We start from the raw sequence: 25,643 nt of genomic DNA on the forward strand, positions 1-25,643 counted from the left end.
TCATACTTCAGAAACAAAGGAAGATGTAATACTGAAATCAGCATCACCTCCTCACACTAGATAATATGCCTACTTTTAACATCCTTTGTTGCTGATGGAAGAGCAAATAGCCTGAACTAACTTGGAGTCCCTCTCTCTGGTGGAGGAGAGGAGGGGGCGTGAGAGTTTCCCCTATTCCTGTTTATCACTCTGGTGAATCAGTGTAATTTTTTGGTTAATTAACTAACTGGTGTCTCCAGGGCTTGTCTGTGCTCCACTTGATGCCAAACTGTATCAAGCCACCCAAGCGTCTCAGAACTTTGGAGACCGCTGCTGGTCTCAAAATGACTTTGAAAAGCAACAGCGAGGGGGTAAGTACACACACATTCAAATACACACACGAGAATGAACAAAAACAAACACAGATGCATGTGTGAGTGCACACACACCCCAGTAAAAGAAAAACTTTCGTCTTCTTTCCCTACGTCCTGGAACACTCGTTCATGTTGTGCTGATGGTGTTTGCTCCTCAGGGTAACGGTTCATCTGAACTCAGACCAGCATGGTCTCTTCCTGCTCCTACTCTGCACTCCAAACTCCTCCATTTCCCCTCCTCCTCCTCGGTCTTGGAAAACAGACTTCTTCGGGACACTCCAACCAACTTCCACTGGCCCACTTCAAACCCTCACTCTAGGCTCGTTTATTTCTTTACTTTCCTGGCGTGCAGTACACAGCATCCTTCCAAACTCACTTACACCGCAGTGGAAATAACTCTGGAGATGTCCCAGGCTCCCCCTGCCTGCCCTGGCCTACCCAGTAGAGGCCCACAGGCAGAACACTACAGAGGGACTGGATCTCTGGCGTGGCCACAGGCCAAACCCCCGGGCCCAGGTCAGTCTCAGACCGCTGGACTGGAAACACACACACGCATTCTCTTACACACACTCCACTCAAAAAGCCACTCAGCGCAGCGCCATCCCCAGGTCCCCATGGAGAAACTTTGAGACGCTCGCTCGGCCACTCTCCTTCCGAGTGAACGCACACTGTATCAGGGTCGAAGGCCATTACCCCTCTCATTCACAGATATTGACCTGGGTACTCCTCTTGGATATTGATGCTCAGCGCAGCATGGGTGAGTTTGTTGATGCAATCTATATAATGGGCAGTGATAGTAGGACTGGTTTGGGGGGGGTCACTCTGGTTGTCAGGGCTAATCTGGCCAGGCTAACTGTCTAAGTCTTGCCATGGGCACTGAGCCTTCCAGAGGAGTGGTTCTATTATATCCCAGTAAAAGAGCCTGGCTGTATGTCACACACTGACACCCACCATTACATTAAGAGGGATGGTGAACGGGGGTTTCTGGACTGGTTGAAAGGATGCGTTTGGATCTCTATATTAAGCAGCCCTGCTAATGGATGGGGGGATCGGGTTGTGCGCTATATTAAGGGGCTCTTATTAAATATACACTGAAACATGTGACACAATAGACAGTCCCAGACCAATTTCCCAAGCTATTCTGAGGGGAACAAACGAAAACACTTCCTGAAATAACAGGCTATTTACGCTGTGTTCCGGTTGTAATGAAATACATAACCGCTGTAGCTCGGCGACATGATTGCTCTCGGGTTTTTCTGTTGTCCTCCTCTCTGAAGTCTGCATTTTAAACAAACACTGGGATAATTATCCTAAAATTGCTTAGGCCTTCTTAAAGTGTTATGTTTATGACGTTCCCTCTTTTCTTCAATGACATCACTTAACAGAATTAATTAAGTTGTGAGAAGACCAGGAAAATATTTTCCTTATTTGTTTTTCTGGGTTAAACGCCTCTGTTGACAGCATAGTGTTGTACTGTCCTCCTCCCTAAGGCACAAAACCCACAAAAACAATGATCACAACACTCATATTAATTCTTAAATATACTGTCACTCAACTTCTAGAGCTACAACCCTATTGCGGCACGTCCTGATTGGCACATTGTCACATACAGGATGTATGCTAAGAGATAGTGGCCTAGAAAACTCATTTATAGACTTCTTTGTACACATGTTTTACATCGAGGTCAGGAGAAGGGTTAATTACACCATATCACAAGAACTTTCAGAATAACAGCATGCCAATCTACTTTTAACTTCTCTGATTACCATAGAAACAAAGCTCTAAAGCAGATGCACTATTCTACCAAACCGCTAATTGAGGTGGCTAAGTATCTCTGTCAGAATAGGAGATGTATATTCCAATGCAGTATATATTAGTTACTGAGAGATAGCTATATCTTTTTACATATTTTTCTTTGCATACATTTTAAAAATATTTTCCTAAACCTCAACTTCTAAATACTCTCCTGCAACCCGCCTCACCCAATGTGGCGTGGATCTGTTTTTTCCTGAAGTATTTCTATTTACTTCGGATCTGGAATCCCTCAACTGAAGCTAGCCAGCTAACTACCTACCAGCTATCAGTTGGCAAACCATTGCTAGCGGTCATCAGCTAACCTTTAGCTCAGAAAGCTCTCGCCAGTTCGAACAATGTGACTCAAACCAGAGCATAATGGACCTATTTCTCTCCATATCCCCGGATTCCTACCACAAACTCTGAACATTTTCATCTGGATCTTCACAACTAGCTAACCGCAGTCCCAGGTGACCACTCCTGGCTAGCGTTTCCATCCCGGAGCAAGCACCAATTAGCCTGAAGCTAGCCCGGCTAGCGCTCCTGGGCTACCACCGAAGCCCACTCCTGGGCTACAATATCCGGACCCCTTCTACTGCCGGTACAGGACATGGAACACCGCCGATCCTCTACGACTGGAATACCGACATCATCTGCCCGAGGATTCCAACAGGCCCCTCAGGCTCGACCTCCACTGAAGGCCCATTCTGCTAACCTGCTAGGCCTGATAGCTACTTGGAACCCTACTAACTCCACGACTGGTCTATCGACGTCACCGCACGAAGAGGCAACAACAGACTTAGCCCCATCACGACGTCCCCCAAAGGCTAACTTGCTAGCCCCGGTCTACTAACTGCTAGCTTGCCTGCCCCGGTCTGCAAACTGCTAGCCCCTGCTAACTGCTAGCTTGCCAGCCCCGGTCTGCTAACTGCTAGATTTTTTTGCCCCGGCCAACTAACTGTTAGCATCGGCCTGCTAAGTGTCTGAATCCACCCAACCACTCACTGGACCCATATGTTTACTTGGCTATGCATGCCTCTCTCTAATATCAATATGCCTCGTCCATTACTGTCCTGGTTAGTGATTACTGTCTTGTTTCATTGTAGAGCCTCTAGCCCTGCTCAATATGCCTTAACCAACCATGTTGTTCCACCTCCTACATATGCGATGACATCACCTGGTTTAAACGTCTCTAGAGACTATATCTCTCTCATCATTACTCAATGCCTAGGTTTACCTCCAATGTACTCACATCCTACCTTACCTTTGTCTGTATACTATGCCTTGAATCTATGCTATCGTGCCCCGAAACCTGCTCCTTTTTCTCTCTGCTCTGAGAGCACTAAACGACCAGTCCTGTTAGCCTTTAGCCGTACCCTCATCCTACTCCTCCTCTGTTCCTCTGGTGATGTAGAGGTTAATCCAGGTCCTGCAGTGCCTAGGTCCACTCCCCAGGTGCTCTCATTTGTTGACTTCTGTAACCGTAAAAGCCTTGGTTTCATGCATGTTAACATTAGAAGCCTACTCCCCAAGTTTGTTTTACTCACTGCTTTAGCACACTCTGCCAACCCGGATGTCTTAGTCGTGTCTGAATCCTGGTTTAGGAAAACCACCAAAAACCTTGAAATCTCCATCGCTAACTATAACATTTTCCGCCAAGATAGAACTGCCAAAGGGTGTTGCAATCTACTGCAAAGGTAGCCTGCAGAGTTCTGTATTACTATCCAAGTCTGTACCCAAACCATTTGAGCTTCTACTTTGAAAAATTCACCTTTCCAGAAACAAGTCGCTCACTATTGCCGCTTGCTATAGACCTTCTTCTGCCCCAAGCTGTGCCCTCGATACCATATGTCAATTGATTGCCCCCCATCTATCTTCTGAGCTTGTGCTACTAGGTGACCTAAACTGGGACATGCTTAACACCCCAGCCATCCTACAATCCAAGCTTGATGCCCTCAATCTCACACAAATTATCAATGAATCTACCAGGTACAACTCCAAATCCGTAAACATGGGCACCCTCATAGATGTCATCCTAACTAACACGCCTTCCAAATACACCTCTGCTGTTGTCAATCAAGATCTCAGCGATCACTGACTCATTGCCTGCATCCGTAATGGGTCTGCGACCAAACGACCAGCCCTCATCACTGTCAAATGCTCCCTATAACACTTCAGCGAGCAGGCCTTTCTAATTGACCTGGCCGGGGTATCCTGGAATAACATTAACCTCATGCCGTCAGTAGATGATGCCTGGCTATTCTTTAAAAGCGCCTTCCTCACCATCTTAAATAAGCATGCCCCATTCCAAAAAATGTAGAACTAGGAATAGATATAGTCCTTGGTTCACTCCAAACCTGTCTGCCCTTGACCAGCACAAAAACATCCTGTGGCGTTCCGCATTAGCATCAAATAGCCCCCATGATATGCAACTTTTCATGGAAGTTAGGAACAAATATACACAGGCAGTTAGGAAAGCGAAGGCTAGCTTTTTCAAACAGAAATTTGCGTCCTGTAGTACTAACTCAAAAGTTCTGGGACACTGTAAAATCCATGGAGAATAAGAGCACCTCCTCCCAGCTGCCCACTGCTCTGAGGCTAGGAAACACTGTCACCACCGATAAATCCACTATAATTGAGAATTTCAATAAGCATTTCTCTACGGCTGGCCAGGCTTTCCACCTGGCTACCCCTATCCCGGTCAACTGCCCGGCACCCTCCACAGCAACCCGCCAAAGCCCCTACCATTTCTCCTTTACCCAAATCTAGATAGCTGATGTTCTGAAAGAGCTGCAAAATCTGGACCCCTACAAATCAGCCGGGCTAGACAATATGGACCCTCTCTTTCTAAAATGCCGAAATTGTTGCAACCCCTATTACTAGCCTGTTCAATCTCTTTCGTATCATCTGAGATTCCCAAGGATTGGAAAGCTGCCGCGGTCATCCCCCTATTCAAGGGGGGTGACACTCTAGACCCAAACTGCTACAGACCTATATCTATCCTACCCTGTCTTTCTAAGGTCTTCGAAAGCCAAGTTATCAAACAGATCACCGACCATTTCGAATTCCACCATACCTTCTCCGCTGTGCAATCTGGTTTCCGAGCTGGTCATGGGTGCACCTCAGCCACGCTCAAGGTCCTAAACGACATCATAACCGCCATCGATAAGAGACATTACTGTGCAGCTGTATTCATCGACCTGGCTAAGGATTTCGACTCTGTCAGTCACCACATTCTTATTGGCAGACTCAACAGCCTTGGTTTCTCAAATGATTGCCTCGCCTGGTTTAACAACTACTTCTCAGATAGAGTTCAGTGTGTCAAATCAGAGGGCCTGTTGTTCGGACATCTGGCAGTCTCTATGGGGGTGCGACAGGGTACAATCCTCGGGCCGACTCTCTTCTCTGTATACATCAATGATGTGGCTCTTGCTGCTAGTGATTCTCTGGTACACCTCTATGCAGACGACACCATTCTGTATACTTCTGGCCCCTCGTTTGACACTGTGTTAACTAACCTCCAGACGAGCTTCAATGCCATACAACTCTCCTTCCGTGGCCTCCAGCTGCTCTTAAAATGCAAGTAAAACTAAATGCATGCTATTCAACCGATCACTGCCCGCACCTGCTCGCCCGTCCAGCATCACTACTCTGGACGGCTCTGACTTAGAATACGTGGACAACTACAAATACCTAGGTGTCTGGTTAGACTGTAAACTCTCCCTCCAGACTCACATTAAGCATCTCCAATCAAAAATTCAATCTAGAATTGTCTTCCTATATCCCAACAAAGCATCCTTCACTCATGCTGCCAAACATACCCTCGTAAAACTGACCATCCTACCGATCCGACTTCGGTGATGTCATCTATAAAATAGCCTCCAACACTCTACTCAACAAACTGGATGCAGTCTATCACAGTGCCATCCGTTTTGTCACCAAAGCCCCATACACTACCCACCATTGGGACCTGTACGCTCTCGTTGGTTGGCCCTCGCTTCATACTCGTCGACAAACCCACTGGCTACAGGTTATCTACAAGTCTCTGCTTGGTAAAGCCCCTTTGTCTCAGCTCACTGGTCACCATAGCAACACCCACTCGTAGCACGCGCTCCAGCAGGTATATCTCACTGGTCACCCCCAAAGCCAATTCCTCCTTTGGTCGTCTTTCCTTCCAGTTCTCTGCTGCCAATGACTGGAACGAACTGCAAAAATCTCTGAAGCTGGAGACTCATATCTCCCTCACTTGCTTTAAGCACCAACTGTCAGAGAAGCTCACAGATGTACAGGTGCTCACTGCACCTGTACATAGCCCATCTGTAAACAGCCCATCTATCTACCTACCTCATCCCCATACAGTATTTATTTATCTTGGTCCTTTGCACCCCAGTATCTATACTTGCACATTCATCTTCTGCACATCTACCATTCCAGTGTTTAATTGCTATATTGTAATTACTTCGCCACCATGGCCTATTTTTTGCCTTAACTCCCTTATCTTACCTCATTTGCACTCACTGTATATAGACTTTTTGTTTTCTTTTGTTCTACTGTATTATTGACTATGTTTTGTTTATTCCATGTAACTCTATGTTGTTGTATGTGTCAAATTGCTATGCTTGATCTTGGCCAGGTCGCAGTTGCAAATGAGAACTTGTTCTCAACTAGCCTACCTGGTTAAATAAAGGTGAAATAAATATTTTTTTTAAATATGTACACAGGTCACTCAACCTTGATTGGGCATTCTCATTTTCCAAACTATTTGGCCTGTAACGGAGCGTTGGTTGGTGGGCCTGCCTGCCTCTCTGTCAGCTGGCTCCTGACTGGGTTTGAGTGTATAATCATTCACATGAATGAGTATGGTAATGGCATGCAGAGGAATTACTGTCTTGCTGGCAACTCTGTAAGCCATACAATAATCATGCCATGGGTTTTCCTTCGCCACGACACCTCACAACAATACTCACAACAATAACAAATGATCTGTATACAAGAGAGATGTACAGACAGACTAAAAAACAATATCCGCCTGTGAAACTAGTTTGACACATCCAATATCAGCCTGATGTTAACCATGCTCTCCACTACGGCTGGGATGGAGCTCAGACAGACTCTGTTTACCAACCATAGACTCCAGGGCAGGATCACCCAGAGTATGCTCTACTCTCATAGGGTTTAGTCAGGGAGAGTTAATGTCAGCAGTTCAACAAAGTGCACCAAGTAGCAGAGCACGCATGGTTTTAAGATGCATTTCCACAGCAAGAGTTTAAGTTTACAGCAACACTCTCCTGCAGGACAAAAATACCCACAATATCACACAAACACCATATAGGCCTTTTCTGTGGCAGAATCATTTTTGTTGCTGGGCTGTGTGTGTGTCTGGGCCCAGGGTCTCCTTGGCAGTAGTAATGGGCTCTAGTTGGGCTCCCTGCCTTGCTGCTGTGAATGGAGGCAAGGATAAAGTGGGTCAGGGGGGTTCTGTCGGGAGGTAATAAGCCTCCCGGGGGGGCATGATAACTCATTAATGCACCTTAGCACCAGTGGCGGGAAGGCCATGCTGGGCACAGTGCCACGGAGGAACGGAGCAGCAAGGGGAAGTGTCCTGGTGTCCCCCTTGCCCATGCCAGGCAAGGTAGAGGGCAGAGCTGACTGAGGCCCTGGCTGTAATGCGGGAACAGACATGCTGCACTGGTCAGAGGTGTGACTCATTAACATACACACACTAATGAAGAGCCTGGAGTGAGACAGAAGGGCCCAGATGAGGGTCTGGGGAGACACACACGCACACAGAGACACACGTCCAGCTTGTTTGGTTGAGCACTGCTGTTGGAAATCTGACACTCCTTCGCAGACTGAGAAGAGGAAAAACTGTCTCGTTCGAGGTGAAAAAATAGAAAGGGATTATCCGATGGGAAAACCTCCAGCAACAGTGGAGCAGACAAAGACTCATATTTAGACTCTTCGTTTGAACAAAAAGCGTCTCAGAGGCTGCTTGAGCCTGGATACTGCGTGAACTCTCGATGAAGAGCCCAGCATAGCCACACCAGCAATTACTCCTTATCAGCAGCAGGGAACAAGCGTAACAATGCAGCCAAAGCACAGCCCAGTAAAATACAAACCGATTAGATTGCAGCCAGCATAATCAGCTTTTCCACATTCCTTGCAGCGAATATATAGTTTATAAATATATGAAGGTGTTTTTCGGGCGGACGGCAATCCCCAGCCAGCAAGGCAGCCAGTCGGTCAGCCATTAGGAGTATGTGGAAACAGTGCTGGACCTGGTGTGAAGCTGGGGCTGCGCTGGAATAATGGAGGAGTGTTAGATTATTAACGAAGGGCTCTACACAGCTGCCGACACAGGGATTTGCATGTCCTTTTCTGCTCAGCGCTGGGCTGATGGCTGATTCAGCCCACACATTTACTCCCCCCACCATAGACCCCCGGACAGCTCTGTTAGCACGAGTAGACTCCCAAAACAAAACGGCGCGTGTGGAAACCATAGAGACATCCTTGGGAGACAAGGAGGCAGAGATAAAAAAGATAGGATCAACCTGCTTTCCATACTGCCAGCTGGTAAATATCCCCAAGACAGTAAATTAACCATCTGATTAGGATGTGAAACACAATCAAGTAACTGCACACGAGGCATCCACTTAACACTAAAAAAAGCCAGGCCTCGAGGGAGCCAATGAGCAGTAATCTTAACTCTAACCGTATAATAAATACATTTCATATATCCTATCGAAAATATCATTCTTAGGTTTGTATTTATACATGTCTTCGATAGCATCAGAATACTTTATATTTTTTTTAAATAACACAATAGCATTTTCATGAGTATCTGTTGCTGCTTGCTCACCTGTGGCGCGCATGGAACAGTGGTTATTCTTGGAAAACGTGTTATTTTGAAATAGAGCTCATCTCCGCAATTTCGAGAGTCATTTGGTAATGGTAAGGGTTTTGGAAACATCAGAATGAACTATTTCTGATATTATATAAAAACCAAAATATCTTACCTGTATGTGACTCTGTAGGAGGATTTGAGAAAATCACTTTTTGATACTCTGGGAAAGTAAAGGACATGTCCTCTTAAAACTGTTTATAACACAAATGATGTTTGTGATATAAAGATTCTTACAACATACATGTGTTAAATAGGCTTATTTAGGAAAAGTCAAGGACAGAGGAGGGCATGTCTTTAAAAAAGGCAGAGATATTTAACTAGAAATACGCCAATAAAATATTAATATGCCAACAGTCGCTACATCCGTTTAGAAAACTGATCCATGTCTGTGTTAGTGAGTGTGTCATTTTAAAGCATGACTTCAGGGCCTATTTTGGTTTTAGCTTCTCTCTTTAACATTGATACTATCAAAGCATGTTACTGTATCAACTGTAAAGTCTTCCATTTCAAAGTGCAGAATGTTTCACCTGGTCACACACACACGGCGCAAGAGAGGGAGGGGAGGGGAGGGGGAGGGGGAGAAAGAGAGAGCGAGAGAGAGTACTGGGGGAGAGTAATTGGCCCAGCTGTCCTGAGGGCCTTATTGTATAAGAGGTGACAGAAATCTGAACTAAGGAGCAACACTGGAGCCTCCGAGCTGTCCCTTTATAAGGCCCTGAGCCCTGCGGAGCTTCAAAGCCACTTTGTTGAGACCGTTAATGGTGCCGATGACAACAGCAGTGAGAAGCACCAAGTGGGTGAAATGCCCGGGCCAAAAGAAAAAGTAGCAGAGGGAGGAACACCCCTGTCCAATGGCTATAAAAAACATTCTAAAATAACTGCCATCTTTAACAATTGGCAGTAACAGCACTCTCCAGTGTTACTTAAACTAAGCACTCAACCCCGGGGTAGCACAATTATATACACTCTCACTGAGATTCATCAACACAGAAAAAGTGCCAAAAACGGTTTCATTCCCTAAAAGCCAGGAGCATGCGGTGTAAAGGGGGCAGTTGAGATTGTTTACAGCTCCATATTTCTAGGATGATTGGGCCATTATTTGTGCCAACATGTGCTTACAATTTCCACACCAACATACTTTGATTATTTTAGTCGCTATTCCTTTTTCGTTGCTATTCTTCTTGAGTTCCGTGAACATGGAAAAACTGTCATTGCCGTGCCCTTGTTACCCCACCCTTAGCATTTCATGGAACATGCAGTTATGACAGGTTACAGGCTACAGGCCTGTGAGAGCTGGGTTCTCAGGCATTTCAGCCTCTACTGATTATTTCTTTAGTTTAGACTCAGGGATTGAGTTTCCTTGGCTACTGCAATGACTAAGAGAGATAGAGCAGGCCGGAATTGAAACAAAACAGAGGGGACAAGCTATGCTATTTATATGAAGCAAGCATATAATTGTTTAAAAGGTTAGACTACAAGCAAGGGATAAACAGAGAAATCTGGGCAGTGCAGCGGTGTCACTGCAGGCTACTGAGAAAGGCCATTTTCCAGGCCTGTCACATGGCAGAGGAGCTGTCTGCCTAGGAGACACACAGCTCCAGCCAACAGTCTCCTGGTTAGCTGGGCATGCTCCAGAACTCACAGACCAACCACACAATCACCAGCAGGAATGGGGCAATCACTGAAGTATTATCGTAACACATACATTACATACAGACAGTCACATACAGTCGTGGCCAAAAGTTTTGAGAATGACACAAAATATTAATTTTCAAAAAGTCTGCTGCCTCAGTTTGTATAATGGAAATTTGCATATACTTCAGAATGTTATAAAGAGTGATCAGATAAATTGCAATTAATTGTAAAGATCCTCTTTGCCATGCAAATGAACTGAATCCCAAAACAACATTTCCACTGCATTTCAGCCCTGCCACAAAAGACCAGCTGACATCATGTCAGGGATTCTCTCGTTAACACAGGTGTGAGTGTTGACGAGGACAAGGCTGGAGATCACTCTGTCATGCTGATTGAGTTTGAATAACAGACTGGAAGCTTCAAAAGGAGGGTGGTGCTTGGAATCATTGTTTTTCCTCTGTCAGCCATGGTTACCTGCAAGGAAACACGTGCCGCCATCATTGCTTTGCACAAAAAGGGCTTCACAGGCAAGGATATTGCTGCCAGTAAGATTGCACCTAAATCAACCATTTATCGGATCATCAAGAACTTCAAGGAGAGAGGTTCAATTGTTGTGAAGAAGGTTTCAGGGCACCCAAGAAAGTCCAGCAAGCGCCAGGACCGTCTCCTAAAGTTGATTCAGCTGCGGGATCGGGGCACCACCAGTACAGAGCTTGCTCAGGAATGGCAGCAGGCAGGTGTGAGTGCATCTGCGCGCACAGTGAGGCAAAGACTTTTGGAGGATGGCCTGTTGTCAAGAAGTGCAGCAAAGAAGCCACTTCTCTCCAGGAAAAATATCAGGGACAGACTGATATTCTGCAAAAGATACAGGGATTGGACTGCTGAAGACTGGGGTAAAGTCATTTTCTCTGATGAATCCCCTTTCCGATTGTTTGAGGCATCCGGAAAAAAGCTTGTCCGGAGAAGACAAGGTGAGCACTACCATCAGTCATGCGTGGGGGTTGCTTCTCAGCCAAGGGAGTGGGCTCACTCTCAATTTTGCTTAAGAACACAGCCATGAATAAAGAATGGTACCAAAACATCCTCCAAGAGCAACTTCTCCCAACCATCCAGGAACAGTTTGGTGACGAACAGTGCCTTTTCCAGCATGATGGAGCACCTTGCCATAAGGCAAAAGTGATAACTAAGTGGCTCAGGGAACAACACAAAAAATATATATATTTTGGGTCCATGGCCGGGAAACTCCCCAGACCTTAATCCCATTGAAAACTTGTGGTCAATCCACAAGAGGCGGGTGGACAAACAAAAACCCACAAATTCTGACAAACTCCAAGCATTGATTATGCAAGAATGGGCTGCCATCAGTCAGGTTGTGGCCCAGAAGTTAATTGACAGCATGCCAGGGTGTATTGCAGAGGTCTTGAAAAAGAAGGGTCAACACTGCAAATATTGACTCTTTGCATCAACTTCATGTAATTGTCAATAAAAGCCTTTAACACTTATGAAATGTTTGTAATTATACTTCAGTATTCCATAGTAACATCTGACAAAAATATCTAAAGACACTGAAGCAGCAAACATTGTGAAAATTAATCATTCGTGTCATTCTCAAAACTTTTGGCCACGACTGTATACAGGCACGCACACACACGGCAACAAATAAAAACACAAATGCACACACACACACACTAGTGATGACAAAACATCAAGGCTATCGACACACACAGTGGGGTGACAGGTAGCCTAGTGGTTAGAGCATTGGACTAGTAACCAAAAGGTTGCAAGATTGAATGCCTGAGCTGACAAGGTCAAAAATATCTGTTGTTCTGCCCCTGAACAAGGCAGTTAACCCACTGTTCCTAGGCCGTCATTGAAAATAAGAATATGTTCTTAACGGACTTGCCTAGTTAAATAAAAAGGTTAAAAAAAAAACACACCAAAAACCAATCGAAATGAAGTGATGACCAAAGCAAATCACCACTAAACTACCTCATAGAGAAATGTCCAAAGCAGAGATCATTCCGTGGCATTGTACGACCAGCTTTGAAATAAAGTGAATACTGTCATAGCTAACTGAACTCACTCCCCATGCAGCAAAGTCAAACTATTCAAGCTGAGGCATAGATGTACCATTCTGACGATAAGGACTGTTAGAGCTGAACTGCCGAGCTTCAAACGGCCATCCCTGACATGTGAATGAGTCAGACGGGCACTCTGAAAAATAAAAAACATTTACTGGAAGAACGGTGCAGATGTAAAGTTGCTTAACAGAATTACGGAAAAATCTCCTTCAGTTTTTTATGTGACCAAGTTGCCCAAAAATATTTCCAAACATATCTGCTCCAAATTAAGATTCAAAGATGTCTGCAGAAAGAAGTGGGTGTCAGCTATGACATGACACATTGAGTTTGAAAAAATATAAGTGAAGTGGATATACACCTGGTAACAGAATTGCAGTAACGGAATTACATCATGGGTCTCTGAATTGTACTAAGCAGAAATGCATAATTATGAGTATGAAGTATTCAGACCCCTTGCCATTGTCCACATTTTGTTACGTTAAAGCCGTGTTCTAAAATTTAAGATTTTTTTTTTTCCCTCATCAATCTACACACAATACCCCATAATGAGAAAGCAAAACCTGGTATCTATAAATCTTTGCAAATGTATTGATTTATTTTTATTTTTAATATTCTATTTACATAATTATTCAGGCCCTTTACTCAGTACCTTGTTGAAGCACCTTTGGCAGTGATTACAGCCTCGAGTCTTTTTGTGTATGACACTACAAGCTTGTCACACCTGTATTTGGAGAGTTTCTCCCTTCTCTGCAGATCCTCTCAAGCTCTGTCAGGTTGGATGGGGAGTGTCACAGCACAGCTATTTCTCTCCAGAGATGTTCGATCGGGTTCAAGTCCGGGCTCTGGCTGGGCCACTCAAGAACATTCAGAGACTTGCCCCGAAGCCACTCCTGCGTTGTCTTACCTGTGTGCTTAGGGTCGTTGTCCTGTTGGAAGGTGAACCTTTGCCCCAGTCGGAGGTCCTGAGCAGGTTTTCATCTAGGATCACAATGTGCTTTGCTCTATTCATCTTTCCCTCGATCCTGATTAGTCACACTGCCGCTGAAAAATATCCTCACAACGCTTCACTATAGCGATGGTATTGGCCAGGTGATGAGCGGTGCCAGGGATCCTCCAGACGTGACGCTTGGCATTCAGGCCAAAGAGAACAATCTTGGTTTCATCAGACCAGAGAATTTAGTTTCTCATGGTATGAGCGTCCTTTATTTGTCCTTTGGCAAACTCCAAGTGGGCTCGTGCCATTTACTGAGAAGTGACTTCTGTCTGGCCACTGTACCATAAAGGGTTGATTGCTGGAGTGCGGCACAGAGATGGTTGTCCTTCTGGAAGGTTCTCCCATCTCCACAGAGGAACTCTGGTGCTCTGTCAGAGTGATCATCGGGTTCTTGTTCACCTCCCTGACCAAGGTCCTTCTCCTCCGATTGCTCAGTTTGGCAGGGCGGCCAGTTCTAGGAAGAGTCTTGGTGTATTCTGGTGGACATTCAATGCTGCAGAGATTCTTTGGGACCCTTTGCCAGATCTGTGCCTCGACACAATCCTGTTTTGGGGCTCTGACATGCACGGTCAATCTTGGGACCTTATATAGACAGGTGTATGCCTTTCCAAATCATGTCCAATCAATTGAATTTACCACAGGTGGACTCCAATCAAGTTGTAGAAACATCAAGGATGATCAATGGAAATAGGATGCATCGGAGCTCAAGTTAGATTCTCATTGCAAAGGGTCTGAATAATATGTAAATAAGGTTGTTTTTTTATATACATTTGCAAAGATCTCTAAAAACTTGTTTTCGCTTTGTCATTATTTTGCCTTGTCATTATACTGTAAAGTCCATGGAGAATGAGAGCATCTCCTCCCAGCTGCCCACTGTACTGAGGCTAGGAAACACTGTCACCACCGATAAATCCACGATAATCGAGAATTTCAATAAGCATTTCTCTACGGCTGGCCATGCTTTCCTCCTGGCTACCCCAACCCCGGCCAACAGCTCCGCACCCCCCGCAGCTACTTGCCCAAGCCTCCCCAGCTTCTCCTTCACCCAAATCCAGATATTCTGAAAGAGCTGCAAAACCTGGACCAGTACAAATCAGCTGGGCTAGACAATCTGGACCCTCTCGTTCTAAAATTATCCGCTGGCATTGTTGCGCACCCTATTACTAGTCTGTTCAATCTCTCTTTCGTCCGAGATCCCTAAAGATTGGAAAGCTGCCGCGGTCATCCCCCTCTTCATAGGAGGTGACACTCTAGACCCAAACTGTTACAGACCTATACAGTGGGGCAAAAAAGTATTTAGTCAGCCACCAATTGTGCAAGTTCTCCCACTTAACAGATGAGAGAGGCCTGTAATTTTCATCATAGGTACACTTCAACTATGACAGACAAAATGAGAAATAAAATCCAGAAAAATCACATTGTAGGATTTTTAATGAATTTATTTGCAAATTATGGTGGAAAATAAGTATTTGGTCAATAACAAAAGTTTATCTCAATACTTTGTTATATACCCTTTGTTGGCAATGACAGAGGTCAAACGTTTTCTGTAAGTCTTCACAAGGTTTTCACACACTGTTGCTGGTATTTTGGCCCATTCCTCCATGTAGATCTCCTCTAGAGCAGTGATGTTTTGGGGCTGTTGCTGGGCAACACGGACTTTCAACTCCCTCCAAAGATGTTCTATTGGGTTGAGATCTGGAGACTGGCTAGGCCACTCCAGGACCTTGAAATGCTTCTTACGAAGCCACTCCTTCGTTGCCCGGGCGGTGTGTTTGGGATCATTGTCATGCTGAAAGACCCAGCCACGTTTCATCTTCAATGCCCTTGCTGATGGAAGGAGGTTTTCACTCAAAATCTCATGATACATGGCCTCATTCATTCTTTCCTTTACACGGATCAGTCGTCCTGGTCCCCTTGCAGAAAAACAGCCCCAAAGCATGCTGTTTCCACCCCCATGCTTCACAGTAGGTACGGTGTTCTTTGGATGCAACTCAGCATTCTTTGTCCTCCAAACACGACGAGTTGAGTTTTTACCAAAATGTTATATTTTGGTTTCATCTGACCATATGAGATTCTCCCAATCTTCTTCTGGATCATCCAAATGCTCTCTAGCAAACTTCAGATGGGCCTGGACATGTACTATCTTAAGCAGGGGGACACGTCTGACACTGCAGGATTTGAGTCCCTGGCGGCGTAGTGTGTTACTGATGCTAGGCTTTGTTACTTTGGTCCCAGCTCACTGCAGGTCATTCACTAGGTCCCCCCGTGTGGTTCTGGGATTTTTGCTCACCGTTCTTGTGATCATTTTGACCCCACGGGGTGAGATCTTGCGTGGAGCCCCAGATCGAGGGAGATTATCAGTGGTCTTGTATGTCTTCCATTTCCTAATAATTGCTCCCACAGTTGATTTCTTCAAACCAAGCTGCTTACCTATTGCAGATTCAGTCTTCCCAGCCTGGTGCAGGTCTACAATTTTGTTTCTGGTGTCCTTTGACAGCTCTTTGGTCTTGGCCATAGTGGAGTTTGGAGTGTGACTGTTTGAGGTTGTGGACAGGTGTCTTTTATACTAAAATACTTATTTTCCACCATAATTTGCAAATAAATTCATTAAAAATCCTACAATGTGATTTTCTGGATTTTTTTTCTCATTTTTTCTGTCATAGTTGAAGTGTACCTATGATGAAAATTACAGGCATCTCTCATCTTTTTAAGTGGGAGAACTTGCACAATTGGTGGCTGACTAAATACTTTTTTGCCCCACGGTATCTATCCTACCCTGTCTTTCTAAAGTCTTCGAAAGCCAAGTTAACAAACAGATTTTGAATCCCACTGTACCTTCTCTGCTGTGTAATCTGGTTTCCAAGCTGGTCACGGGCGCACCTCAGCCACGCTCAAGGTACTAAACGATATATCTGCCATCGATAAAAGACAGTCATTAAAAGACAAATCTGAAGGTTTGTATAACAGTTTCATTGCCTATCGAATATACAGTGTCTATGGGGTCATATTGCACTTCCTAAGGCTTCCACTAGATGTCAGTCTTTAGAACCTTTTTTGCGGCTTTCGACTGTGAAGGAGGGGGGAATGAGCTGATCACGCGCGCTAACGTGAGAGCGACCTGCGTTCCATTGCAATTCTAAAGACAAAGGAATTCTCCGGTTGGAACATTATTGAAGATGTATGTTAAAACAATCCTAAAGATTGATTCTATACATCGTTTGACATGTTTCTACGAACTGTAATATAACTTTTTGAACTTTTCGTCCGAACTTTCGCCTGGACTTGCCCGCTCCTCGTGAGTTTGGATTTTTACCAAACGCGCAAACAAAGGGAGGTATTTGGACATAAATGATGGACTTTAATCGAACAAAACAAACATTTATAAACTCTCCTTCCAGACTCATATTAAACATCTCCAATCCAACATTAAATCTAGAATCGGCTTCCTATTTCGCAAACAAAGCCTCCTTCACTCACGCTGCCAAACATACCCTTGTAAAACTGACTATCCTACCGATCCTCGCCTCCTGCGATGTCATTTACAAAATAGCCTCCAACACTCTACTCAGAAAACTGGATGCAGTCTGTCACAGTGCCATCCGTTTTGTCACCAAAGCCCCATATACCACCCACCACTGCGACCTGTATGCTCTCGTCGGCTGGCCCTCGCTACATATTCGTCGCCAGACCCACTGGCTCCAGATCATCTATAAGTCTTTGCTAGGTAAAGCTCCGCCTTATCTCAGCTCACTGGTCACCATAACAACACCCACCCGTAGCACGCGCTCCAGCAGGTATATCTCACTGGTCATCTCCAAAGCCAACACCTCTGTTGGCAGCCTTCCCTTCCAGTTCTCTGCTGCCAAAAACTGGAACGAATTGCAAAAATCACTGAAGTTGGAACCTTATATATCTCCCTCACTAACTTTAAGCATCAGCTATCTGAGCAGCTTACCGATCACTGCACACAGCCCATCTGTAAATAACCCATCCAATCTACCTACCTCATCCCCATATTGTTTTTATTCACTTTTTTGCACACCAGTAGTTCTACTTGCACATCATCATCCGCTCGTCTATCACTCCAGTGTTAATTTGCTAAATTGTAATTACTTCGCTACTTTGGCCTATTTATTGCCTTTACCTCCGCACGCCATTTGCACACACTGTATATAGACTTTTTCTATTGTGTTATTGACTGTATGTTTGTTTATTCCATGTGTAACTCTGTTGATGTGTCGCACTACTTTGCTTTATCTTGGCCAGGTTGCATTTGTAAATGAGAACTTGTTCTCAACTGGCCTACCTGGTTAAATAAAGGTGAAATAAAATAATAAATTGAGTATTGTGTGTAGATTGATGAGGAAAAACATTTATTTAATACATTTTACAATAAGGCTGTAATGTAACAAAATGTGAAAACGTGCAGGGGTCTATATACTTTCCAAATGCACTGTACAGCATATGGAAATAGATGGGGCTCATGGGTAGGTGTCAGTAAGAGAGAGAGGTGACATTAACTGGAGAGAGAGAAGAGAGAGGCAGAGAGAGAAAGAGGGAGTGGTTGTCCAGACTGTTTTCACACTCTTGCTTTGACCACCAGATGACAGAAAGAGAGAAAAAAGTTATGAGCTGAACAGAATGAGTTTAAATCACGTCATAATTCATAAACAAAAAAGTATTTCAGTAAAAATGCTATAAATCATTCGTGGGTCTACCTTTACTTGTTACTTCTATGAACTTTCAATATCCTCTCTCCTCGTGAGGGAGAGAAATGTGAAAATATCTATAAAATATATGGGTTTTTGGTAAAGAAATTACAAGGCAATGTTTCTTAAACTTACAGAACTCAAATAATTGATCCAAAACTAAATATAAATGTTGATATTAGTTGGCAGGGGTCTTTACTTCAACAATAGTGTTTATGTATTTCTAATAATGTTTAAGATTTTTTCTGGTAGATGTTTTCTAAGACCCCTTTTCCATCGATTTGACCAGAAATCAAGGGCATTATTTATGCCTCGTTTTTAAGATGGAAAATTGCTGAAAAAGGTATCTATGCCTTCATGTCCCCAAAAAATAGACTCTTAGCTTTCATTTGGCATGCTCCTATGAACTTCACATGTTGGTTCTCATGGGTTCTTTCAGATGTAAATTACCAGCCATATTCCTCTCAATCACATATAAATTGCTCTTTGAGCATGCAGAACACTCACAGATTGATTTTCTACCTATAACCCAAACCACTAATCTGGAAAGATTGTGTTAATGCCATTTAATAATCAAACATCCACAGTCAATTTCCACAATTATCATGTCCCGTCGACCACCAGCTCTCCGATCAATAACGCTTAACTGCACAACTTGAGCCGATAGAGGATTTCAGGTGACAGATTGTGGCCTGTTAGAAGAGAGGATCAGACAGGGGGTCTTGGATGGGGGAGACCCTGTCTCAGACTCTGGCACAAACCCAGGCCATGAGATGCTCTGACTGGAGACCGCCTGCTGTCCTGAGACCTGTTGCCTCCAGATGGCCCCTGGGCCCCTCTTCTCTTCATCACATGTTCCCTATCCTCCTCTCATCATCCCCTCATCTCTGACTCACAGGCCCTGGCTCTCTGACTAGCTCCACAGAGAGGGGGCAGAGCAGACGCTCAGCACAGCCAGACCCTTTTGATTCCTCACACAAGAGATGTCGGCTCCATACATTAATTGGTGCTTGTGAACCGTTGATTTAGTGCTTTCGAGGGCCCATTTCATCTGAGTAAGCGGTCTCCAGAGTCTATTCTGCCTCTGCCCACCCAGTGGAATCCTGCAGGTCTTCCACCCCGGCTGTATCTCTGCCCCCTGACCGTCATCCCCCTCCCATCCATCCCCCTTCCTGGGTCTTTGAGAATATTAGCTCACACTCATAGCTAGGCTTAACCCATCACATAGTATAGACAGGCCTTGGCACTAGTCCCTCCTCGTGCCTCACCCCCTCACCCTGCCCTCCCCTCAGTACAGAGCCTCTTCAACATGACTGGATCCCCTGGTTCACAGAATGCAGTAAGCCATTGATTACTTCAAAGCAGAAAACAAGTGGCACTGTGCATGAGAAAAATAAATACAGCAATACAGGCAAGCAGGCAGAGAGGAACAGAACGGCCCGGTAATGAAGAGAACCACAGTACACTGACAACAGCAAGAGGAGTCTCTAGGTAAAGAACGATGAACAAGCACAATCTCACAGTTTCTCAGCAAACATAAAACTATCGGAGAGAGCAATCTGAGTATAAAGTCCCTAAAACCCAAAGCGGACATAAATGAGGAGCATCCTATCCGCGGGCCTACAGGGCATACTTCCACAGCTTAACACTGTGTTGGTGATGTTTGAAGTGTGACTCAGGATGTCCGTGTCATTGTTTCTCTGTACAATTACTTCCACATCCAACAACAAGGACCTGTTAGTCAACACCAACACAATGGGAAAGAACCAGGCTCCTTGCAAGCCCCCTCATTGTGTGTGTGTGTAGAGAGTATAGGGGGGACCAAACTGTCCACATCTCTCCTTGCCCCTCACTAGTCCCTCCCCTCGTTAACAAACCTCTATATGCTACAACGGCAATGTCAGCAGTCTCATTCATTGAGGGGAGAGAGCCATGTGAAAACGCCTCAATGACAAGCAAACAGGCCGTGAAAATCATTCCGCCAAAGGCATGGAATGATTTTCATGGTGAATTTATATATTAAGCATATAGGAGGATCTTTATTCAACAGCTAGCCTAGTCAGTCCTCAGTGAGACTGTAGCATTGTGCTCCTCCATCATCCCAGGCTTACGTAACAGATACCCTTCACCTTCTCAGAGACTTTTCAGAGTCCACAGACAGCAAATTAAAACATAGAAGACAAATTACTCAAAATGAGAGAGCAGCAATATGAAAGCTGTTGAGGGAAAATGAAAGAGCTCTCATTATTGACTATTTCAGGGGACGTTCTCTTTGAACTCCACTCATTTATCCTCCTGCTTTGCTTTAGTATTGCACTAGATATACAAATTATTAGAGGAAGGAGAGATGGAAGATAAAAGGGAGAGTGCGGATGACGAGAGAGCGGGAGAGTGTGATTAAATCACAGAGCCAGTCCCTGTGGGATAGAGGGCTTATTGCATTTTAATGGGTGGATTGGTGGCTTGGTGACCCCTGGCCAGCTCCAGCCGCACCTCTCCACAGGTCAGAGGCAGCCGCCACCCTGCAAGCCCTGGGAATAAAGGCTCCAGAGGTCATCGGCTAACCTGTTTATCCTGCAGCCATAGCAACCCCAGTACTAGTCTTGGGCAAACATAAACAGCGGGAACAGCGGTAGGCTGCTGTGTGCTGGGTGTAAATGGCGAGGTCAGATGGATATAATACAAGGCACTGCTGATTCATGCAACAGGAGCCCTGTCTGTCCACTCCTCACGCTGATCTCTGCAGCACGGCCTGTCACTCACCAAGCCTCTCTTTCACCTTCCCTTTCTCCCCACTCCACATGCTAAGTGGTAACATTGTTACGGTCAATTTGTCCCATTCAGTCCCAGTGGGCAATGTCCTTCTCGTGACAACCCACAGAGAGACCACACTGCTTGGGAGGGCCTGACACCAAGGTCCAGCGGAGGGAGAGGGGGTGAAAGGGAGTGGGAGGGGTGGCAGAGCAGGTTAGCCTTGGGGCCCCCAGGCAGGCAGCTCAATTGTATTGGTGTTAGGCAATCAGTCAGAGGGTGGTGGAGATGTCGCCAGCTCTCTCACAGAGCCTGTGATAGGGGCTCCTCTGGCCAGGTGACGTAACCCCCTGGAGGGGGTGGCGGGGACAGGATTAAGTCCTCCTGCAACAGGACAGGGGCACCTGTTATTTTAGCACAGTAGGCACAACACGTGCTTTGGGGGGTGCTGGCGTGCACAACTGTTAGAGAATGGAGAGGGTGCTAACAGGGCCTCCATTCAACAAATCCTGGACGGCACTGAATCACACACACACAGGAAAACTAACAGACTGTGACAAACATATTCTCCCTTTCTTTTTATTTCTTCCTCAGTCCCCCTCTCTCTCACATACACACTCAGACAGATCCTGCAAATTAGTTCAGAATTCCACAATGAGAGCAGTAGGGGTTCTTTGGCCCAGAGTGCAGGGAGGGAAGTAGGGAGGGAAGTTGTGGATCTTTCCAAATTAAGTAACTTCATAATAAATCACTGTGCTCTGCTTGCTGAGGATTAGCTGAGCTTCACTGGGCAGTTTGTTAAGCTGTGAGGAGCACTGGAGAATAGGAAAGCGTCGCACAAAAAACAGTGAAATCAGCACCACCTTGGAGCAGTGAGAGAGTATAAAGTTACCGTAGGCCTACTGATAGGGGTCCGTTTGCTCTTATTTAATACATCCTCCTCGGCTCGAGGAAATTAAAAATGAAAGTACAATGAGGAGATCACAGCGTTTATCAGACAGGTGTTTCCTCTGTTCTTATCACCTAATGTATTCTTTATGATATTTCTTCTGTAACGAGTGCTAGTGGGATGATGAGTGTACAAGAGGAGGTCGGAGGCATTAGCCGGGAGAGCGGTGTGGGAGAGAAACTCCCTAGCCAGGAGAACACACAGCACGCAACACAACACAGCACCAACAGATGAATCATTAGCCAGATGCAGCCAGCAGCCCTCCACTCTCTCTCTCTCTCTCTCTCTTATTCTCGTTTCTCCATTTAGCTGTCTCTCCCTCTGCACACAGGCAAAGAAAACAATGGCACGAAGCTGGGACTGTAGAATAACAGCCCAGCATCTGGGCATCAGAAGAGTATAGGTTAGAGAAGGTAGGTAAGGTATGCAACCTGTGGCAGAGTCCAGGGAGAGAGAGAGAGGGCTTTCAGGGGATATTAAAGAGCCCCTTGTCCTTCGAGCCTGATTGACACATGAGTGAGGGGAGGGCTTGTGCTATTCCCTTGGCTATATCTTAGCTTTCACAAAACTGTCTCCACTCCCTAGCCCCCTTTTCTCTCCCACTCTGCTCTCCTCTCTCACACTTGGGCTCATTATTGGAATGCTCTGACCCTTGGGGACTTCACTTACTTTTCTCCCTTTCCAGTCACAAACCTCAGCGCCCAACAAAAGGCAGCTCAAAGGCAATTTGAATTTGAACCCGGGGGCACAACAAAAACCTGCAGCTTTCTCCCAAAATAAGAAACTTTGGGCAGCTCAGTGTCATCAATTCAGAAAAACGCGAATTTGATTTTGACTCTAGCCAGCCGGCTAACTCAGTGTACCGTAAAGACAGCAGCAGCTGCTGTAAAAAGAGAAGAACAGAGGGAAAGGGAGAGAGAAGAGCCCGAGGGGATGACGGATGTAGGGACACCCGGGCCTTGGACAGGATCACAGCGCAGCATACACAACCACCAGCAGCGCCACTAGACAGACACACACACACACACCAGTCACAGAGGGCTGCTGCTCTCATAGCTACTGAACTCTCCGTGTGAAAGAAGAGTAAAATGAGTCATTTTGTGCATTTACATTTTTTGATTACATTTAATCAATAATAATAATAAGAGTTTTAGTGTTCAATTCATTGTAACAGTAGGCTAGTTTGGAAAATACATTATCATAGCCTACTATTGCACATTCTTTTGAATATAGCAAAAAAATTCAGTCTCGGTTACTTTCCTAATATATAGGGAAGTCAGACATTAGCATACCTTCTTATAGTCGTCAACAATAAATCGTGCTCTCTCTGTTACATCAACAAAAAATGTATGTAACTTGGACATGGAGCTACGCAGTATGAAATCGAGAAACTACACAATGCTAGAAAATCCAGGTAATATTAGCCTATGGAACAAATTTGTAGCCTATAATTATGTCACAATTATGTGTGTCGACATGTGTGGCTGGCTGGTGACACTCCATCAGAAGGCAAATGCCGTATAATTTCAAGTAAGTTCCCCACATTCGTTTGAGACGTTTTCAAACTCATCACATTTCATGATGTTCGGAACACCATTATACCCAAAGCATCGGCATGGCGCTACCGGAGGCAATGTCCCATAGCGCGCACCACCGGACCCCAACGTTGGACAGCTCTGCCCACTTACCGCTGATTGTCGAGTAAAAGGTGCGCCCGGAACGCGACGATTACACAGTTCTTGCCTCCACAGTATGATGTCCCCTGGATTAATATCCAGTATGTAAGAAAAGGATAGACAGACCCGAGGTTTTCGTCAACACCAATCCCAACGTCGTTTGTAAACTACTACTCCTCTCTGTCGCACCTGTCTCTGGCAAAGACTGATCCCGTACGGCGGCGTGACATCCCTAACACAACTGTCTCTCGGGTTGTGTATTCATATACCCCCACCAACCCCCAGCACACACAACACCACCTGTCCCGGTGGACAAGACACCACAAAGCGGTTCTTATGTCGCGCCACGACACATGGCATTCCCGTTGAGCTCTGCAGCAATATTGCTCCTCAGACAGCCGTCCGGAATTCCTAAGTAATTTGGGATTGCTGGTAGCAGTGGCTGATGTAGAAGGACTGATTGCAATAACAATCCATGCAGCACCCAGTGGCACTGAACCAGCTGTAGCGTAAGAAAATTACATCTGTTTCGCTCTCCCAGCCTGCACTATAGCAGTTGCGTTATCAATCATCTATCCCCACAATAGTTATTTTGTGCTCGATGTAGCTGCGCACGGCTGCTGCTCTTGCCAGTATACTGTCATTCATTACTGCGTCTTTTCACTTCGGGTCTCATTGAGAGAAAGGGCTGTTCATCAGTCTGGTATGCGCCCCTTTTCCAGTATGCTTCTGCTTCAGAATTCCGCGGGTAGAAAACTCCCATTCATCAGTTTATGAAAAATATGTATTTTTTCTGTAGTTAACCCTTCAGGAGCTTTGTGAAGATAGGAAGATCACAGGGTGTTTATTTACTAGCGGTGGAATACAGATTATTCAGTAGGCTACTGCTCCCTCCTGTCACCCACAGGGACAGAAAACGAGGCGATACCAAAACCTGAAGCAGAATTACGCAGTGACTGGAATGGAATTGATTACTAGATAATCATATTTAATTAGGCAAATTATTTTATTCTTAAATAAAACAGTAAACATCATATCAATACATTGTATGCATGGGCCTCTTTGTAACTCCAGAAGAACAATAAGGAATGACTTGCTCCAAATAGTCAGATGGGACTTTTGGAGACTCCAAACTATCTACCAGAGCCCTCTATAGAAATATTGTTTTGTATCATGCTCGATGAATATCCTCACATGGATAGCAAAATACCATTTACCACTTTCCAAAAGCCGTTAATTATACAATTCTAAGGACATTCATCGAAATGCAGCACACATTTTTTGTAAAACAAATCTGATAGACATTAGCCAAATATATTAACATACACTATTAAACAGCTGATGTTAGCTTATAGTACCGAACTACACTGTTATGACACAAACTATTGTTTAGATCAGCTGATTGAGTAGAAGCATACAGTGCCTTCAGAAAGTAGTCACACCCTTGACTTTTCCCACATTTGGTTATATTAGAGTAGGAATTTAAAGTAGATTACATTTAGAATTGTTGTCATTGGCCTAGACACAATACCTCATAATGTCAAAGTGCAATTATGTTGTTTGACAATTTTACAAATTATAAAAAAATGAACATCTTAAATGTCTTGAGTCAATCAGTAAAAAATGTGCTTAACAAGTCACATAATAAGTTGCATGGACTCACACAGTTGTCAATAATAGTGTTTAATGTGATTTTTGAACGACTACCTCATCTCTGTACCTCACACATACAATTATCTTTAAGGTCCCTCGGTCAAATAGTGAATTTCAAACACAGATTCAACCACAAAACCATGA

The 25,643-nt window shown here is 44.8% G+C and overlaps 1 protein-coding gene across 2 annotated transcripts in view; it reads right to left on the reverse strand.

Annotated features, from left to right (window-relative positions):
* The window catches only part of sema6bb (sema domain, transmembrane domain (TM), and cytoplasmic domain, (semaphorin) 6Bb), a 130,393-nt gene extending 105,656 nt beyond the window's left edge, over nt 1–24,737 (reverse strand). For both annotated transcript variants that reach the window (XM_024421454.2, XM_024421453.2), the window contains exon 1: nt 23,859–24,737. The gene's annotated coding sequence lies outside the window, so the exon portion shown is untranslated. The remainder of the gene's footprint in view (nt 1–23,858) is intronic.
* Nucleotides 24,738–25,643: the final 906 nt, after the last annotated feature.

The sequence above is a fragment of the Oncorhynchus tshawytscha genome, linkage group LG05, assembly GCF_018296145.1.
Source record: "Oncorhynchus tshawytscha isolate Ot180627B linkage group LG05, Otsh_v2.0, whole genome shotgun sequence".
Classification (NCBI taxonomy): domain Eukaryota; kingdom Metazoa; phylum Chordata; class Actinopteri; order Salmoniformes; family Salmonidae; genus Oncorhynchus; species Oncorhynchus tshawytscha.